The 18,616-nt window shown below is 39.7% G+C and overlaps 1 long non-coding RNA gene across 2 annotated transcripts; it reads right to left on the bottom strand.

Moving 5' to 3' along the window:
* Positions 1 to 267: 267 nt before the first annotated feature.
* LOC141728507 (uncharacterized) lies at positions 268 to 18,279 on the bottom strand. 2 transcript variants are annotated; one of them, XR_012579492.1, is made up of 3 exons: positions 17,911 to 18,279; positions 4,599 to 4,793; positions 268 to 2,720 (listed from the first exon to the last, which is right to left on the bottom strand). It is a non-coding gene; the product is annotated as an uncharacterized LOC141728507 (long non-coding RNA). The 2 variants fall into 2 exon arrangements; XR_012579491.1 differs by having other exon boundaries at positions 268 to 2,717.
* Positions 18,280 to 18,616: the final 337 nt, after the last annotated feature.

The raw sequence follows: 18,616 nt of genomic DNA, 5'->3' as shown, positions 1-18,616 counted from the left end.
TATGTTATAGTATTATAGGTTTATATATTTGAATATTCCCTGTCAGGTAAAAGAACACAAATCTGTTAGGAATTGATAAATCTCTAGACTAATCCTCTGGGGACATCTCCCTCTTACTGATTTGCTTTTGGATTAAATGAAATATATTTACCTTAAATTCCATAACACCTTTAAAGTCTTAATTTCAAAGATTCCCAAGAAATTTTGGGAAACCAAGGGAAAAAAAAAAAAGCAAACAAACAAACCAAAACCTGCAATATTCTTCTTAAGTCTTAACACAAAAAATATTTCAGCACTTCTTCGTGGAAAAAAAAAAAGAGTAAAAGGATACCTCTGAATACCTGGATTCTCTACCTTGTTGGTTTATTTTTTAAGAATAAAATACTAATAGAAATTTAAGAATGATAAACATTTTAGAAAAAGTGTCATACCAGTAAGCCGACACTGGTATAGGACGTTAACAAATTAGGAGAATGAAGCTGATGATCTGAAGTGATGGGGACTCTTTTCTGCCTACTTAAAACTCATTTTCTACTATGCAAATTTATAATTCTAATGCCCTGTAAAGACTTACAAGGTGAAAAAATTCTTTGTTAAAGACTTCATGTTTCCTTCTTTCCTATTCTCTCATATTATTTAATCAGCCACTGATTACAGTAATCAAATAGAAATAAAAATCGTACTATAAAACATCCAGAGTCCTTTAAGTAAACCAGTGTTAAAAATATAGCACTGAGAATTCCTCTCAGTTACAGAGCCTCATAAGAATTAGAAAAATTATTATTTTCTCTTTGTAAATCACCTTAACGTAAGGGATGTTACTTGAAAATTTCAACCCTAAAAGAGAAATTCTCAAAAATAATATTAATCCAGTCCACTAACTTTTGCAGCAGAGGCAGTTAGAGGCATTCTCTGTGCTTTGCTAGGTTTTAGCTGATGCCCTGGTTTTTACCTGATGCAGGAATACAGCTTTATCATGTGAGGCTGCTGTGTTACAGTGCTGCTTCCTAGCAGCGTCTTCCTGTCTCATTTCTTTAATTACTGTCTGCTGTTCATGCCATTTGCAACATGTGAATGAAAACAGAAACCAAGGCATGAAAGAAATTGACAATATAGATTGAGTTATAAATCTGTAACCTCTTTTAGTGTCCTACTTCAGACTTTACTATTCTCATATGTATTTTATCTTGTTACAGCGATATGCTGGATTTCTTTACCCCCCCAAAAAGCCTAATCAATTGGGAACCTTTTGGTTAACTAAGCAGTAGGATTGCTTTTTCAGGCACAGCAAGTATTTTTCCATCCAGCTCTATCTTCACAAACTCATGATGTCTTTGACAGATAATGTTATTCACTTCTTTGCCATTTTCAGTGAGACTGTTTAGCATTTTGGTCTGAGGTATGACTTTTGTCAGCATAACTATATAGCTAAAGCCTGTAGGGAAGATGCAGCTAAAAAGAGCAGATACAATGTTCTGCTTCTCTTAAGGTAATGAACTGCTCTCCTATAAACACTTCACTGTCAATATGTCTTCATCGTCAATTAAGAACATAATTGGAAAAGTACAATTTCTAGGTGGAGACATGGCCCAAAGGACTTTCATGGTTCTTTTTAAACCCAGTTGACTGTCCTGATTAATGTGGAATTACAATTCAGTTTGAGAATGGGTACATTTAGTTTAAGTGTTTTCTTGAAAAAAAAAAGAATTTAAACATTAAGTTAATCTAAGATTAAATGCTTCACTGTACAGGAATTAAGGTAAATGCTGAATCAGAACCCAGTGAGTAAATGAATAGCTAGATGTTTTTTAGAAGTCCTCTATTTAGATTACACATTCTCAAGCTCAAGAACAACTGATATTTTAGTACAATGATTATTATACTATATTTTTTTACCAGAAAATATGTTAAATGCTACCACACAAATATAAAATAGAAAATGTTTTAAAATGTTTATTGTATTAATAATATATTATGCTATTATTACAGTGTCTTCCCCCATATGCTAGATGAACAGAATTTATAAAAAGCGTATGCTTGTTTTGGAAAAGCAATTGTCTAAAGACAGAAAGAAAACAAGAACTATGAGGAGAAAAATAGTATTTTAATCATAAAATCACTGTGAGGTGATGTGATGTTGAAGGAAAGAGTGTCATTAACATACATAATTTTATCTACTCAGGCCCTCAGAATATTTGTGAAGGTTACTTCTAATTTTTTCTTGTCATTTTTCCTTGCAAATGAATTTTGGGACAGTCTCCAAACACTGTCAGAGTCAAATGAATCAAATATGTTGGGACAAACTATGTGAATATAACAAAAGGTGATTGTGAAAATTGAACAGTAGAGAGTAGTGAGAAACTTGCAATGTAAAAGGGTTTTATCAAAAAACAAATACTCATAAACCCCAGAATGTTCCACCACAATGTTTTCAGTGCACTCCTGATAAAATGCAGGCTGGATCCACTGGGGATGTGCAGCTTGTTCTGAGTCCAGCCATTAGGTGTGGAAAATAACCAAGAGCTTGAGCTTCCAAGTCCATAGTTCTGTGTCAGTGCCACACAGCTGACTTGGTGTCTCACATTTATCCTCCAAGGCACCAGATCCTCTGCTGTCAGCCCTGCCTTGTCATATGGGTTGTTTCAAAACCAGTGGTCCAAATGTTTCCTTGTGAGTGCCATTGCTGGGAACGTGGGAGTCTGCGTGTGACGAGGACTCTGCTGGGAACAACATCGGGATACCCAGAAGAGATGGGTGATTATCTTGTACCACATCAGTATTCTCATCTAAATGCATGACACCAAATCATTGTCTAATTTAGGGTGCAGTATGGCATTATAGCAATGATGTCACTGAAAGACATGTTCATGCTTCTCAGGGCAGTTGCTTGTGTAAAGTTGCAATCACACAGCTATAAAGGTATTAGGAAAGTAAGCCTTATATTTGTATAGAAACTGATGTTAACCTGATATAATCTGAGTAGACATAGCATTTTCTATGTTGATTTAGCTTTAGTTAACTGCCTACTACTGACTTAAGCTAAATCCTTAAATCTACTCATAACTTCCTATATATTCTGCATTCTGTCTAATCATTATTGTTTTCTTTTCTGTAAAGTGACTTATAAGTTCAAGACTCCTTTTAGAAATTACTTGCATGTTCAAGAACCTCAGACTTTTTTTAAGACACTAAAGCTTATCTTGAAAATTATATCAGTGGTCTTAAAATGGCAAGAGTCTCCACCTGCATCATGCAGCATAAAGCCCTAGATTAGAAAACAAGTCCAAAGCAAATATTTAATTGAGGATAAACAATTAACTGTTCAGAGAGATCAAAGAGAGAACTCACACTTCTGACCAGGACTGTTTAAACTTGCCCAGCTGCAGGTTAGGAGTGGTGATCACTTTGAGGTCACCTTCACACTCAGAAATGACAGGAACTTCAGCATTTAAGCCATCTCAGGTCTCCAGGCATAAATTCTCTGGAGAACCCTGAACTCTAAGCTAGCTACACTTTTTCCATGCCTAAGGATTTCACGTCTCATTTAATAATGATCTCCAATCATGAAAACCAGTGGTGATCACAAGCTCTTGAACTGTCAGTTATCTGGTGTTTGCATCTCTAACTGAGGGGAAGGAGCAGGGCGTGGAAGGGAGAAAGAGAGCATGCAAAGTGAAACTGAAGTCAGGGAGAGAGCTGCAAACACGCAGGCTGAAAAACCCAGCTGTTAAACTATCCTATAAAATGTGGACTCATAAAAAGTTAGGAATGAGGATGTAGCTTCTGGCAGTGTCAATACACCAAGTAAGCAAAACGCTAGCATGGCTTCAGACAGCTTCATGATCTTAATTTTCCTTCCCCGCCTCTTTCATCAATCAGATAATTTAATATAACCAAGGAGATTAAATACTTTAATCTTCTACCTTCGTTGAACATGGTGGCATCATTTCCAATTCTGAGACAGGAAGGTATATCATTATCATCATTATATATTCTTGGCTAAATTGGCAGACCTCGCCTTGTAATGTGAATAACAAAAGGTTTAGCATTAATCCTAGCTTTCAAGAGACAAGTATTTTCCATGAGGAGGGAATATGATTTGAACAGAAAAACATCTAAATATCTACATAAGAAACTCATAGAATAGCCTCTTTCTGTGTCTTGCTAGGGGAATGTAGCCAAATGTTTCAGGGCTTGCAGATGGACTTAGCTGCCTGACCACACCAGCCCTATATATCTGCCTGTGAAGTTTTGGGATTCTGTTCCAGGTTCTGGGACAGCTAGTTAATGCTTCTCCGGTCAATATTCCTCTCCAGTGCACCACCTTGAAAACATTAACAACAACAAGCTACTTCCCTGTCAATAAAAAAGTGCTATCATGCAATAAAATTATCAAGGTGAAGGTACAGAAGGACCTTAATGTAGTTGAAAACAAAGACTAACCTGTGTGTGAAACAGTGTGAAAAGTAGAGAACTGATTTTTTTAATAGATCAAAATGGAACAGTCGGGCCTCCAAAATCATTATTTAAAATAAATATATAAATTTTAAAAATCAGTGTTTCTCGTGCACATTGCACAGTCTCATCCCCAAACTCACCTGTCCAGCAGGTCTGCCAGCAGGAATGAAATAGCAGGGTAGCCAACTCCTAGGTGTACCTAAGATTATGAAGTCCTACTGCACTAAGGTTCTAATGCACAGCCAGCATCTCTCTCCTGTCCCACTGCAACTGTTCTTGTGGCCGCAGGTATTCTTTACCTTTCCTTTTATCTTCAGGAAGTTGATGTACATCAGCTACCCCAAGGTTAAAAAAAAAAAAAAGAAAAAGCAGAGTTTAGCACTTAAGACAAGCCCTAAGGAGATATTGACAAGCAATCTGTCTTGAGGAGGTAATTTCCAGATGGATCTGGTGCAGAAACCACATTCCTGAAACTAATAGATGAAAGCACGGCAGCTGATACAGCTTAAATTTGTGACTCAGGCAAATCTGGGCTTACCCAGATAGGATTAATGCTGATACCAGCCAGAAGTGCAGTCCCTTAGTGCCAGCAATAAGGGTTTGGGGGTTGTCCATCTAAAATAACTACTTGCTCTACTGACTGCCATGAATACGCCATTGATTTCTTCATGTATTTGAAAAATGGCAAAACAAACATTCCCAATACAATCTGGGCTTGCATTTGCAGGACGGCTGAGCTGGTTCAGGCAGGTTATAGTAATTTGGCTGCTGACATTCTTCTGATGGACAAAATGCCTATTATAAATAGGTTTGCTGCTTCTCCTGCTCTGGTGGCCTCTCGCCAGAAGTATGGTCTGATCCTGGCTGTAAGAGCTGGCTCTGCAGATACAGTGCTCCCATATGCAGTGCAGCTCCAAACACTAAGAGAAAATTAATTAGATATACCACTAATGGAATTTTAAAAGGTTAAATCTTCCCATTTATCAGGGGGAAAGGGTATAAATGGTCCACAGGCTTGCAAGTGGCCTTGGCAATTAAAAAAACCAAAACCTTCAGAAAGTCATTCTTTATAAACCAGATAATCTTAAAGGGAGCCTGTAAGACAGATGGGAACAAACATTCTACCAGGGCCTGTCGTAATAGGAAAAGGGGTCTTGGTTTTAAACTGAAGGAGGGTCAATTTAGATTAGATATGTGGAAGAAGTTATTTACAATGATGGTGGCGAAACATTGGAACAGGCTGCCTGGAAATGTGGTAGATGCCCCATTCCTGGAAACATTTAAGAGCTGGAGCTCTGAGCAACCTGATCTCACTGAAGATGTCCCTGCCCATTGCAGGGGGTTTGGACTAGATGCCCTTTAATGGTCCCTGCCAAGCCAAAGCATTCTGTGATCTCACAAAGCAGATCATATTGCAGACATATAAATATTAGATTTAACACATGGAAGAAGGAGGGAATATTAGGCTGGGAAGGAGAAAAAGGAGAAGTTAAGATTAGGACTGCCCAAATTTAAATGAACTCAAGGTGCCTGGAACCCTACCTAGAATTTCAGCATATGCCTTTTAAGACATGTATATGCTTTGAGCCCAATGCAAAATGAACTGAAATTGTACATGCTTGTTGAGCTGATTTGTCTGCAATTCTAGGAACTGTATCAGTCAAACTTCATTCATTTCCCTGGGTCCAAGCACCTTTCAACATCCACTTTACTCAAATTAGTGATCCATCACTAATGCACACTTTACTCAAAAACCCATTTCATATTTAATTACAAACTGTTCTCAGGTTCAAAGCTTGCATCAGAAAGATGACACACGGTGACAAAAAGGGGCTGAGAAATTCCATGCCTCTTCCTGACCCCTCTGCTTACCAGTGGGAATCAAGAATGGAGATTTCCATTTTTGATGGGCAGATGGATTTCCATCTGTCTGGCCACAGTCTCAGGTGGGCTTGGACCAGATGGATGTTCAGTCAGATTTTTCATGGAAACTCCTGTATTCCTCTATTTGAACAAGGTTCTTAATTCAAGGTTCAAGTCTGATTGCTGCAGTGCTATTTAAACACAGGTTTAAATACTTCACTAAATCAGAGTTTATGTTGGTACCTTTTTTGGGCACTGCAGGAGTTGCACCACTCAGCGGAACCAACTTCTGATGCTCTGAATGCAGGCACATGACTGTTGGCTCTGCTGGGGTGATAAGCACGTGTTAACCACTTGGGTGGATGTTTACTTAAAACCATCTGCTCAGCTAATCTGTGTAACTATCTGAAACAATTCCTGAGGTCAGTCTTTTAAACAAGGACATTGGACAGATGGTCCCCTTTACAATGTGGGTGGAGCACCATAGGTTTGAGGAAGCAGATATCATTCCAATAGAAGCTTGAATTACGCACTTTTCTTGCATTTATTGGATTGATAAAGCTGTTGCATCAGTTCCTAGCCAGTGCTCCTGGTAATGTGACCATATTCATTCCTGCTGCTCGTACAGGATGGAATCTGAAACCAAGCATTAGGGTACATGCATTGGTACAATAGTTTCACTGCTCAGCTTCAAATATCCACCCCGCAAACAACAGCTGCTGCCCACTCAGCTGGATAATTATGTACAACTATTTGAGTGTGGACAGCTTTAGACACCTTCTAGAGAACTTACAGACTTTTCTCCTTAGTTTGCACTTCTGTGACCATGACTGTGATCAGTTACTGTACCTTATCTGCTAATTCCTTCAATTCACTAAAGATAAGAGAACCTCTGACTCTTCTGGGTGCTTTGCCAAGGTAAAGTCAAGCCAACAATCAGCCTACTTGTGTCTCATTTTCTGACTTAGAAAAGAGATAACACATATGTTGCTCCTCAGTGTGCAACATAATGAGAAAATACACACATTTTTAGAAAACATCTATAAAAACATGAATTGTTCTCCTCATAGGTCTTTCAAGGGTACCACATATTGAGCATGGAAATCCTCACAGAAAGAACAAGCTGTGTTTGGATGTTTTGGTTGTCCTTGAAAACCTTACAGAAATGGGGGAGCCAATGGGAAGGCAAATGGTTAAAATATTTGCTTAGCAATGAGGTTATAATAAATACAGAAAATTATGTTTACATAAACACAGAAAATTTTCAGTGAAATTTGTTCTGAGCAATTTCATCAGACACATCTACCAGATGGCTGTCAAATAATTGATTTTGTACCTTGGAAGCCAAATAAAAAGTGGAAATTCAGAATCTGAATCTTCTTCCCAAACAAATTATTAGAAATGTATTTAATTTGACATGTCATGCTCTGGCTAATACAAAATATTTAGTTTCAAGTATTTTCACAGAACTTAAATATAAATATGTAGAGCAGCAGTAGTTCTCAGGACTGCTCTGGAGGAGACAGTTGTCCCTTTATTCAGTATCTCAAGAGCTCTAGCCCTTCCAAAGGACAGGAATTATCCAGATTCAACTCCATTTTCTGTCTCCATTGCTCACCTTTCAGAAAATTGACATAATCAGCACGTGTGGTCAAAGAGCCACTCTGGTTATCTGCTGGTGCACTTTCACTTTGGACAAACATTTGTAGCCCCAGCCTTCCAGGGAGTTTCTCACACAACAGGTAGAGGCTCATTCCTGGATACTTTTCTGTGGTCTTTCTTTTGTAATACTGTAATGGGGAGTTGTGGTGCTAACCCAGGCTTTCCCACAGCCCAAGCACCCCACTCCCAGGCTGTCACATAAATCCAGTATCTGTCACATCTTCCTTTATCTTTGTGGTAAAAGAAGAGAAAGACCAGGATCTAGACAAAGGTATCTACTGAATTTCAACTGGATTTATAAATAACACTGGGACAAATAATCCAAACACACTTTTCTCAAAACTTGTCTAGCTCCAATAATTTCTTTGCAAACTCTTGAGAAATGAGTGCCTGTTTTAAATACTTTGTGGGACACTGGAAAACTCAGAGGATCCAAGAAGATGGATTATGGTCCAAAGGTTTAATTGTAATTGCACTGAATGTGTGCTATATGCAATAGTCTGCATGAATATATGAGTTACTTTAATGAGATATAAAAGACGTTCCTGGGCTGGACAAGACAAATTGAATGCACAATGTGTATTAAACTGACTGACATTAAACATTTTTACACTTTAGATATACCTCCTGAAAAAAAATATTCATACAAATTCATTGTAAAGACAGTGATCCTAATCTCTAAAAACATGATGTCTGTATTCTTTGTCAGATTGGTTGTCTTTTACCTACATTCAAATTAAAAAAAAAAATGTGTAGAGAAGACAAATAAGGAAAGTTTTTAAGAGGTCCCTTGAAAAAGATGTAAGAAGGCATGCTGTCTCATGTGTTGATGCTGATGCACAAAAAGAATGCCTGGAAAAAGCCAAGACAGTGCCAAGAATGCTCGCATAAGTAGATGAATGACCAGTGCCTTTGGGGCACTGATGTTTCATTACGTAAACACAAATAGACAAGACCATCACATGCACTCACATGTAGCAGGAATGAGGAAAAAATTCTAATACTTTCTTAAGGTCAAGGATTTAAGCCACGAGACTTTTTGAAATATGTTGGCAGATCACAAGATGAGTAGAAAAAAGGAGGGCACACAACAGCTTTTATCTTCTTCGCTCCTCTTGGAAAATATGAATCAACTAATGAAAACAAGTCGTGTTTTACCAGACACCAGAAATCACTGCAGCCTTCTGCCACCAGTGTTAGGCAGGGGTTGAAACACAAACTCGGATCAAAAGTGATATCAAGACCTTTCTGTTTGGATGCAATAGTTTATAAAAGGGCATCACTTAGTGCTGTATATTCACCACTGTTGACTAGTGGCGGCAGGAAGGAAAACTCCAACCACACCAGCTTCTGCTTTGTGTAGAACTCCAAGCTACTAACATTATACTTATGACAAAATGCCAGCAGCCAAATTTCCAGTAAATGGGAACAACTCAGTTCACTGGCTAGCCAAAATACCTGCTCATCTATAAGCAGGGAAGCCAAGGGACTTGGCTGATTCTGCAAGAAGCTCAGCCAGATTCTGAGTCCATCAGGCAGTCACACCTTTATCCAGGCAGCCAACTTGACAGACTTCTGCCAAGAGCTTTCAAAGGACCAGTGTGTCTCCAGAGGGAAAATAGTAATAATTTAAAAAAAAGTAGTTATGGAGTTGCCAGTGAAAAAGTGTTATTTTCTGGAAAATGTATTTTGGTGGAAAAAGTTGTAACCAAGTTAAGAAGCAATTCTGTTTGTGCTACTTAAGTAGTCTTCATTGCCTGAGGTCTGGAATCAATACAAAATATTGCTGATGCCAAAAGGGAGGTATGCACTGGAAATATGGTGTGTGATGATGAAGGACTGAGTGGTGAGGTTAGCAGTAGAAGGCCTCAAAAGGCTGGCCAAGACCTTGCTCAGAACCCTAACTCTGCCCCTGCTGACAGCACTCAACTGAATAAGGAGCTACTGTTCTTCATATTCTCATTACTAGTTATTTCACCCATGGGATGAGACCATTTGAGAAATTTTGCCTCTAAATTTGCATTCTGGCAGTTAAGAACAGCATTTGCTAATATTTACAAACCCATACAGAATATGTTTAGTAGGTTAGTTTAGTACACTAAGAATCATGTATGTCTGAGGTATAGCTGACTCCAGCCACTGTCCAGAAGTTGGATGTTCTATTTCTGTAAAACAGACCCTTTATTATTACTTACTTGGCTTGTGCACTTCTGTGTGTCCTACATTGACCCTCATTTGAGGTGAATTTTGAATAGAAATTTTCTCTTCTCATTTGTTTTCTTCACTAAATCTCATCCTAAATGTTCCTTTTATGTTGCTTACATAACATGTCATAAAGACTTAATGGCTGTCACTAGAACCCTGTGGGACCTGATAGTAAGAAATAAAAGAATAAAAAGATAGTGTGATGGACCACTTACAGGTCCTTGAGTACCTGGATGTACTCACAGTGACAGAAGCCAACAGGAATACAGAGCTGAGATGAAGCACATTCTTTGCAACACAAATCACACAACCATGACAAGCTGGACAGTAAAACTCTGTGTTACTAAGAAACAGAAACTTTACCTTTAAAGAAAATCTTCACTAGTGCTAAATATTATTCCTGCCGTCATCAGAATTCACATATCCTGCCACATATCCAAAGACCAGACAGCTTCAGCTCTCAGAGGGACTACAGCTGGTATTGGAACCTTTGATTTAGCCAAGGCAAACCTTGACAGTATTTTTCATTTGATTTCATTTTCATATTTATATTATAGACATATTTTGCATTCCTCTAGCACCTTTTATCAGAGGGTTGATCTCCTTTACAGACAGCAATGAATTAACACTGGCAATACAAGCAAAGCCAATGTAAATTGGGATTTGTTTTCCTTGTTCTGTAGATAGGAAAGAATGAAGCTCAGAAATGATGCAACTAATATAAGAAGGCTTGGCAGACCCAGGCACAGAATCCAGATATCCAGATAACTGCTACCTGAGGCAGTGCCTTCACCTCACTGTCATTGCCTTTTCACCTGCCCGCTGTGCAATAGACATTCAAAGTGGACACAAATACAAAGGAAACCTTCGCCTGCTTTTTAAAATGGATGCCTAAACTCATGGGTTCACAGCTAGACACCAAGTGTGATAAATGTCCAGGACATCTTCAGGCATGAGATTTCACTAGTTTCAGAAACTTAGTAACTAAATAAGAATTAAGAGCCCTAGTTGTATCCGTGCATTAAAAAAAAAAAAATCCCTTTTCTTAATAGGCACCTCTTAGTGGCTGAGTGTGAAAGTATCACAGAAAAGAAAAAGGTATTGTGAAAAGAAAAATAAACTGCTTTTGCTTCACTGGTGTCTATATGCTTATTTGACATATCATTGTAAGGAAGGCTGGTTTTATTACTATATTTGTCAAAGTTTCCAGAAAATATGTGCATGGATTAGACCTGACATTATATGGGTTTGAACATAGTAGCCCAATATCAACAGATATCAACAGAATATCAATAGAGCATTCTGTAGCACTCACCTTTTTCACCCTGTCCAGTGCCACTATCTCATTTCCAATTTACACCACCTGATACTCTATATAATGTCTATGCCAGTCACACCAATCAGCTCTGTTTGAAAAGAGGTAGGAACATACCTGATCTTGTGAGACAGTCAAATTCTACATGCACCAAGGACTTTGCTTGTAACAGTGATCTTATCCTTCATGCAAGGCACACATGCAAACCAGCATTTCAGTGGAGATAAACAAAAGTGGGTATAACCTCAAACATATCTCCCTACCTGCCCCTTCAGTAATTCTGTGGTTCTGAGCACTGTCTTTTCTTTCAGAACATGTTTGAGAGTGTTAATGTTGGAATCTGCCTTGTCTTGCTCCTCCTTGCACACAGGGAAACATTACCTATATGAATCCACTGACTTGAATGTAATTTCAGATCTAGCCCATAATGTGTAGCTCCTTTGGGCAGAATGGTGCTGCTTTTCAGCTCCTGTTATTTCTTAAAATCGCACCTAAAGCAGAGTTCTCAAAACTCCTACTGGCTTTCTCTAGAGGTACAGCTGCATCTGGTTTTAAAAAAAAAAAAAAAAAAAAAAAAAGCAAGGATTTAAAACTTCCTAGCTTAAACCAAGATACTGTGAACAAAAGACCGTCTTACTGCACATGGAGCATTCTTTTGCTCTTGTAGACATCACTGCAGAGGTTATCCCGGGAAAACCCATAACAATACTAGCAAAAGTGTGTGATTGTCACTATTTAGCTGCTTGCTTTTTTTCTTTTTTATTTAACTGTTTTTCCTTCCTATTTGCCATAGCTAATAATCTGTTCTGCCATAACTTCAAACCATATGGACACTACCTGCAGAATGAGTCCACCCTTGTCAACTGTACCTCTTTACTGAGATCTGAGGGAGAGAAAAAGCCCTACCAGTATTAAAATACACAATGAAGGCAATTCACTCCTGCTTGAAGATCTTATTCTATAAAAACTGCTTTTTTATAGTACCAGTTTCCTTACTTTCCTATCTGAATGGGCTTTTTGACACTAAAATTACACTGTACTTCTTGTAAAAATCCATCTGTTTTGCTGATGTTATCCCTGATGGAAAAATTGTCCATAGACAACCCAATTGATTGCCATTCCTAACATAACTCTGTTGTGAGATTCAGGTGTTGGTGAGTGCACTGCTGTGTCATACATGTTTACCTGCACACAAAGTCCATCCTGAGAGCTGTTCAGGCCAAGTTCACTAATTCAAAGCTTCTAGGACAAAGAAAGCAAGTTGTCTGCACTTAGGTGCTTGACTTCCATCCACAAATACTTGATCTCTAGCTGTACTTCTGTTCATTAGTTGTACTGGGAAGGAGTGAGATTGTATATGGCCACTGATTCCCTGTCCTTTTGCTTTTTGCAAATCACTCTGATCCTAACATTTTCTCTGATCATGACTCTTCCTGCCTTGTCCTTCATGTTTTTACTCATAAGAACAGCATGGCTCCATATGGTTTCACAGCAAGTGACCACAACCATCACTCTGGTCTGTTTCCAAGTCAGATTTCTGCTTTAGGCCACCTTGGACCCCTCAGTTAATTCTGCAGGTTTTCTAACTATAACCATTGCTCTGGCCACAGACATTCCCCATTGCTCTCAGTTCTGTCCTCAGTTTTTTTCCACAGCTATTGGACACTTGTTTCCCCATTCCTCTCCTCTCTAGCTCATAAAAGCAGTCATTTAACCTTTGCCACAACCAGCCCCAAACCACCCCCAGGGACCAGGCAGGGTGAAAGCCTCCCAGCACAGCTCTCCCAAGGGAGGCAATAACCAGCAGGCAGTTTTTCCATGGAGCCAGACTCAGGCTGGCTACCACATTACACTGCATGAAGTATTGCTAACTGGGATTTAGATTACGGGTCTCAAAGCCTGTCCTTCAGTCTTTTAATTTCCCAAACTGCCACTTATCCCTACTATTTACAATGCCACAAGCTCTCAAGCAAACCTAAAGCAAGACAAAACCTGGAGTCAAAGCAAGTCCAAATCAGTGTCTCTAATTTACTCAAGGGCAAGGATGCCTCAGTTACCCATTGCCAGGGGGAGCTTTCTGAAAGGCAGTTCTCCCTCAGCAGTGTCTCAACAGACAGCACCTGTGTATGTAGCAGAGCTCAGGCAGCTAAAATAGCCCATCTTTGGACCAGTGAGGTGAGGAAGGCAGGTCAGCATCAGCTTAACAGGCACAGAGCCATCTTCTTCTGCCTTGCAGAGAACCATACACACTAATGACACAGTTCCTGGGCACAGGAAAGCAACAGAAAAAAATAACAACATATTTTTCTCTTGATGCTTCACTTCATGGAGTACTTTATGATTTTTCCACCTTTCCTTATCTCTGTTCTTTCCTTCAGGTATCACTGTTTATCTTTGAGGAAAATGTTTCCTAAATAGTCACTATCTGGCTCATTCTTATTAATGAGTACATCAGGTGCTTTTGATTTTAAATTGTGAAATATCTCCCCTAAAAGTATGTTTGAAGTTCATAGTCATAACATGGAAATATTTCCAGAACCTGACAAAGACAATATATATGCCTGATTTCAACCCTGTTACAAGCACAGTCTTTCTGTGCTATCAGTCTGAAATGGGCTTAAAAGCCCAGAGAAGTATAAATGCACTTTGGAAGATGAACTCCAGGATAGGATACTCAGTGTAGCTGGCAATGAAGGTGTGTAATAAATTAATGCTACTCCAGCCTCACCATTGTTAATGTCCAAAGGGGCAAGTAGCAGTCAGTTAGCCGTGTTAGTTAATCATGACCCTGGGTCATGCATATGGCAAAGGTGTTTTGTTACCTCATAGGGAGGGCTTGAGGCTTGATGTTTGAGTTCTTTTTGTGGAAGGCCATTGAAGCACTAATTCAGTGTGTTGGCTGAAGGTCCCTAGCTGTGCAATGGGTGGTGGGGACAAGATATATATGTTATATTATTTCTATCTTGCAAGGCAAGGTTGCAGAGCTTTTCATGGAGTTAAGCAGTATAGACAGTACTGGTCAGAACCCTGCCATTTCTAACACACAATCAGAAGCTCAAACTGTAAACAATCTTCACACAAATCTGGAACTGTGCAGAATACCTCCAGATTTTCTATTCCCTGTTTTTTCATTTCTCAGTGCTTTGCACTTCATAAAGATTTGGTTTCTTCTAGCCAAAGTAGGGCAAAGACATTCTCAGATAGATACCTATAAATATGTTTGTCTCCTCAGAATGACTGTGTTTGGGCTTTCAGTTCTGCAACACAAATTTTAATTTCACTTATCCTAGGGCACATGTGCAGTAAATAATGGAGCAGTACAGAGAATCCTCATTTAGCATCTTTAGATGACTCTGTGTGGAGAATAAATGTCCAAGACACTTGCTGAGGTCCACAAGCAATATAGGTAAATAACATTCAGACTGGTAAACCCTGCCACTGCACAAGTCTAATTGCAACCATTTGGAATTTAATCTCCTGGTCTAGAGTGCATCTGAGGTTCCTTGTGAACATGTTTGCAAATAACATCCCTGGGACCTGGGCCCAGAGCTGGATGAAGCAAGAGGCCACAAGTCAGCTATCCCACACTGCTAAGCACTGTGCAGAGCAAGGAAGCCATTCCCAGCATCTCACTGCAATGCAGGAGCAAGGCAGGACAGAGCCAGGCTGGCAGGCCAGGGGTCTGGGCTGGGGGGTCAAGGTGGGAATGTGGAGGAGATGGAGCCTGACTGTAGAAGTGGAGAAACCATGAGCATATCAGAGATGTGGGGTGACATGGTGCAGGAGATTGCTGGAGGCTCAGAGTGAATCCTGGGGAAAACACAGTCTGAGCAGGAATAATTCCCTCTCTGTCTGCATGTGTCCAGATGTGTCTTGGCTGAATGCCCTCCAGCAGCAGCCCCAAGCAACAACAGCTCCCACAGCTCCTTGCCCTGTGACACAGACACCAACCCAGGGTAACTGCACTGAAAACAGTGGTCTTAAATGCAGACACCTGGGGCAAAGTTTAACCCCTACTGTTCTATTACTAGTACATGTTTTTTATTTGTCTGCAGCCTTCCTTCACTCAGGCATGTCCTGGGTACAGGCTGCTTACCTACAAGGAATCTGAGGCATTTAGTGGCGTGCCAGCATTGGGGCAGTTACTGCTGTGCTGGAGCTGTCCTTGGCTCTGGACTCTGATATCCTGTCTCAACAGTTGCCAGTGCTCTGGTCTTCCCATCCTCTTGAGCCATCTGAATTTGCAATATTCATTTGAGGGTGAGCTGAGGCCACATCAGTTTGTGTCAGTTTGAAAAGACCTGGGTGAATCATATGCACTGCAAGATTCCCCTAGTTTCATCCACTAAATAGTAAAGGGGTTTTATGTGACAGCATAATTACAGCCTGAAAGACTCAATTTAACTTGAGAAGTGAATTTATGTCTATATGATTCAACCAATGTGGATGCTGCCATTGCAGCTTTGACAGATGAGCACCAGCAAAAATCACTGCTGTAGGTCAAGACTGCAGCTCCAATTATTCCCTTTGCTCTTGACTGACTCGTCCAATAAGAAGAAAGCTGTGATGGGGATTTACTTAATCCCCCTCCTTCCCCATATGAAGAGGAACACAATCACCATTCAGATACTTCATGTATCGTTTTTTATCTCCAGTTAACTTTGTGTTACTTGCATAATTCAGCACTGTAAACTGAAGAGACACTTTTCTACTATTAAAAAAATGTAACGTGCGCAGTATATATTCTAGTTTCGGGAGGGGTCCCTTTCTTCTTTGTATGAGTTCTCTAACAGAAGTATGTTTGTGCCATGAAGTGCATGAACATCCAATGCAGTGAGGCTCAAGGACAAACTGCACAAACTCTAACTTTGATCTGCACAGAACTGCTGGAAGCTTCTTTGGGCTTTCTTGTCAGACAGTCCAGGCAGGGCTGTACTACTATAATAACTGGGCCACTGAGCACCTGTAAGGAGAGAACACATCTGGAAAGACATGGAAGTGTGGAATTCCTAAAAGGAGGTATCCAAGTTAAGTGAGTATGCTGTGTTAGCAAGTCTCCAGAGAAGAACTGAGTGTGCCAATATTCCTTCCCTGCACCAACTGCATAATTGCCAACCTCTGTATTCCCTCCGGACGTCTGCATGAGGAAATGGCACCTATTTTTTTCATTAGCTAATTACATTATGCTAATGAGAAAAATATATACCATGTAGGCAAACACTTAAGCAAATCTTTATCTACACTTAAATTAGCCACTAATATTTTGAAATAGGAGTATCTACATGACCTCTTACACTGTTTAAAATCTCAAGTTAAGTTATTAAAGTAGCTTTCCCTTGCAGAGAAACCATGAGTTCCCTGTTACAGTGTAGATTAGTTGTTTTGCAGAGTCTTACATTGTCACTGGTTTGATATTTTTCCTTTTCCAGAGCCTGAAAATGGCTTTTCCCCCCCCAGTTTAGATTTTAAGCTCTTTGGGGCAGAAATAATGTTTGTGTGTATTTGTACAGCAGACTTGGGTCTTGCTGTGTTTGTAAACTGTGTTTGTAAACATTACCACAGTATAAATAGTACATTAATTATTAATTATAGTGTTGATACATTACTATGTCTTAAATGGTGTCATTGTTTATGAGTCTGTCTCATCACAGAGGTTCGATTAAGACATTTCCATAATCGAAGCATTTGTCTGAATTAATGGTTGCCCCACATCCTCCTGGAACAGATTCAGAAACAGAGATTGACATACTATTGTAAACTCTAAGGTAGCATCCATATCAAATATTGACATATTTTGTGAAGCTTCAGAAGATTAAAAATTATTAACTAAAGTAAGGGCATTAAGTATATGCATCTACACACAACTTGATGCACATGAGTCTCAGACTGCTTTGCAAACCTTATTTCACTACTTATGATGTACAGAAATATAATCTCAATTTAACTCCAGGATAAACCAGCTTGTTTGGTCAGCATGTTCACAAAATACAAGAAAATAACTAAACTTGTGTGATTGATGTGTATAAGGAATGGATAAATACTGGACTCCACAAATTAAGTGCAGATACATTCCAATTTCTTGTATTAGCTAATGCCTAAAACACTGTCACTGTTCACTGTTACTTGACCTGAATTGATATGATTGCCAGGGTCATGCTGGAAATCTGTGACAAAACAAAAAATAGAAACCAGATCTCCTAACTCTCACTAAATTAATTTCTTAATTACAGCAACTGACAGCACAATCCATAACAGCATTTAACCACATGAAGTGCAATTTAAGACAATTTCCCAACTACTTGAGGCAAATATAATCTAAACTGCCTAAGGACACATAGCTTGGACTGAGAAGCTGAGTTTCACTCTTGTATCCATAGAATAGATCAGCAACATAAAGTGTTGCCTACCCTGGCATAGGAGATGCAGGTGCTCCCTGAGTCCCCAGACGCTGTGGTGACATTCTGTGTCTGTCTTGTGTTGTTGATCCTTGTTGTGCAGTCCTGACCCCTTATCCTCCAAAGGAGAGTAGGAGTGTCCACCGGGAATGGCCAATACCTGGCTGTGCTGCAGAGAGGGAGCCCTGGGTTCAACGCCCCTGGGGCTGAGGAGGGCCACTGGAATGGGCTGTTCTTCCACCTTGTTTGCCTTCATTCAGCTGCATGACTGAGATGTTGATGCTCACGCGCTGGTTTCGGTTTCTGCCTCACCAAACCACCTAGCTCTATTTCTGAGTTGAACTATGTTATGGAGGCTAAAGGGAGAACTCCAAACACAAACCTTTCAGCATGTCCTGTTGCCTGGCTCAGTGCCCTGAATATTGAAATGCTTGATGTCAACATCAGGTTTAAACATCTGCCCCTGCCTGCTTGTTGTGTGGAGCTCCCCATTTAGCACCAGGGACCTCTCCGGAGGTGGGCACACACAGTGTAGGAACTGAATATCACAGTCCTCTGAACCTTTTCAGAGGGGCCCTTCTGAGATAGTTCAGAAACCAGACACCGTATTTCAGGTGCCCCCAATCCTGCTTTGATATAGGCCATCTAGGAAGGATTTAAAAACCCAGGGAGGATACAACACTTAAACAACAGGCAAAGCAGAAGTCACTGTGGAAGA

Source organism: Zonotrichia albicollis, chromosome 3, assembly GCF_047830755.1.
Source record: "Zonotrichia albicollis isolate bZonAlb1 chromosome 3, bZonAlb1.hap1, whole genome shotgun sequence".
NCBI lineage: Eukaryota > Metazoa > Chordata > Aves > Passeriformes > Passerellidae > Zonotrichia > Zonotrichia albicollis.
The sequence above is the reverse complement of the archived record's forward strand: the minus strand, read 5'-3'. Positions and strand labels throughout refer to the sequence as shown.